Source organism: Babylonia areolata, chromosome 31 (genome assembly GCF_041734735.1).
Source record: "Babylonia areolata isolate BAREFJ2019XMU chromosome 31, ASM4173473v1, whole genome shotgun sequence".
NCBI classification, from domain to species: domain Eukaryota; kingdom Metazoa; phylum Mollusca; class Gastropoda; order Neogastropoda; family Buccinidae; genus Babylonia; species Babylonia areolata.
In genome coordinates, this window is record NC_134906.1 from 12,310,371 (window position 1) to 12,312,870 (window position 2,500).

At 38.5% G+C, this 2,500-nt stretch overlaps 1 protein-coding gene and 1 long non-coding RNA gene across 2 annotated transcripts in view; one reads left to right on the plus strand and one right to left on the minus strand.

The window, feature by feature from the left end:
- LOC143276263 (neuronal calcium sensor 1-like) overlaps positions 1-2,500 on the minus strand; it is a 263,875-nt gene that overhangs the window by 199,829 nt on the left and 61,546 nt on the right. The window lies entirely within an intron of this gene.
- Positions 240-2,500, plus strand: part of LOC143276216 (uncharacterized) — a 3,639-nt gene continuing 1,378 nt past the window's right edge. Inside the window, exon 1 of the long non-coding RNA XR_013053519.1 lies at positions 240-349. This is a non-coding gene — a long non-coding RNA (uncharacterized LOC143276216). The remainder of the gene's footprint in view (positions 350-2,500) is intronic.

Genomic DNA, 2,500 nt, shown 5'->3' on the forward strand with positions numbered 1-2,500 from the left:
TCCCTGATAAAAAAAAAAAAAAAAATTAAAAAGGGGGGTGGGGGGGGGGGGGGGTTGTGTGGGGGCGGCGGGGGGGGGAGCGGGGGTGGGGGGGGGGGCGCTTCATCATGATTATCATATGAAACAAGGGCGTGTCACTCTAACTGTTCGATCCTCCACGTTTTGTGTGGTTCCTGGGTTGTTGTTTTTATATATATATTATTTGTTTGTTTGTTTGTTTGTTTCTTTTTTCCAAAGCATTCGAAGCAAACCAAACACCATGAAGCCATCCACTGTGCTGCTGGTGTGCGCTCTGCTGCTGCTGACGATCAGCATGACAGTGAGTGCTGACAGATCGCGGCACGGCGAGGTACGTATCATTTCTGAATGCGTGAATATCTGGAAGGCATTGATTGATCTCATTTACATCTCTGTCTGTCTGTCTGTCTCTCTCTGTCTCTCTGTCTCTCTCTCTCTCTCTCTCTCTCTCTCTCTCTCTCTATATATATATATATATGTGTGTGTGTGTGTGTGTGTGTGACATATATGTCTCTCTCTCTCCACACACACACACACACACACACACACACACACACACACACACACACATTGTTACGTCACTTAATCTTAAATTTGTATATCTTATTGTAAACCGCAGTGAGCCCAATTTGAGATGGTGGTACTGTGCTATATAAGCCTGTATATTAAGATAAGATAAGAATAACTTTATTATCTCCAACTGGAGAAATTTGGTCAGGTGCATTATCACAACATAGACAAGTAAACAACATGGGGACCATAACTGTAAAAGCCAACAACAGCCCCAACAAATATTACGAAGATACAAATGTAAAAAATATCACGTACATCGTTTCATACATACATCCACACACTGCAGGTAATAACTAGTATTCTTAATGTAAAAACAGAAAGAATTAAGAAACATTATTTGAATATAATTATAAACATAGCCTACTATACTACTCATCCAACCCTGCTCCCGACCACTGCAACGGCATCAAAATTCAATGAAGACGGGTTCCATATTCCTACACAATACGCATAACCTGCAAGCAAAGGGAACAAACTTCTACAGTAGTTCCGGCTTTGTCAACACATGTCCATGTCGAACTGAAGGGAAAAAAAACCCAGTCGATGTCAGTGGGTTTGTTTGTGTGTGTGTGTGTGTGTGTGTGTGTGTGTGTGTGTGTGTGTGTGTGTGTGTGTGTTTGTTTTTTTTAACTCTCTCCATACGAACGGCGAAAGAGACGACGTTAACAGCGTTTCATCCCAATTACCATCATCAAAATATTGCAAGCGGAACGCTCTTATACTGAAGAGGTGAATGTTGACAAAGAATATCACAGTTCTGACGACGGAAGCTAAAGGTTGGGTCGTTCAGACACCCATTGGACATCCGAGGGGTCTGTGTAGAGGAGAAGAGAGGACTGGCCGTACTGAGTGAGTTAACTGCATGAAAACGGCAGGGAAGGCCGCCGAAGCTATAAAAACTCCACAGGTTTGAATGGGTTAAAGGGATCTGTTTTCATCACAGTAACGATTTAAAAAAATAATAAAATCATTTCAAAATATAAAATATAAAAAAAAACCTTAACGAGTAAGTATTTGATCTTTCTCATTTTTGTTCACATTTTCAAGATCATTGCAAAGCTGTCTGCTGGACATCGACAGGCCTACAGAAGTTAAAGGCGTTTAACGAGAAACAACAATTGTCAAAAACTACGAGCCAAGACGCGCACGCGCTCTCGTGCGCGCACGCGTGCACACACACACACACACACACACACACACACACACACACACACACACACACACATTAATTCTTTTTCACACAGATACGTACACACAGCTAGCTATATATATCTATATGTATGTATACAAGTATGGACAGACAGACAGACAGACATACAGACAAATAGATAGATAGATAGATAGATAGATAGATAGATAGATAGATAGATAGATAGATAGATAGATAGATAGGTAGATAGATAGATAGATAGATAAAGATAGTTAATTGCAATTGCTTAATGTGTTAATGGTATAATTTTCCTATAGTGACATAACTATGTGAATTGTGCAAAATTCTGTCAAACATGGTGACATACTTCAGTGGGAGAAATATACCTTTCAATGCAAGGGGGAAAAAGAAAAAAGAAAAGAAAGAAAGAAAGAAAGGGAAAAAAAAGAAAGAAAGAAAGAAAGAAAAAAGGTAGACATACAGACAGACAGACAGAAGGACAGATAGACAAATAGACAGACAGGCAGATAGATAGATAGATAGCCAGAGACAGACAGACAGATAGACAGATATATAGATAGAGAAACAAACAAACAGATAGATAGATAGAAGGGACTGCTTTGCGAATTTTGAGATTTCACCATATATATATATATATATATATATATATATATATATATATATATATATATATATATATATATATATATGTATATATATATAATCACTTTTCCCCGCTATAATTGTGAATACCACTAA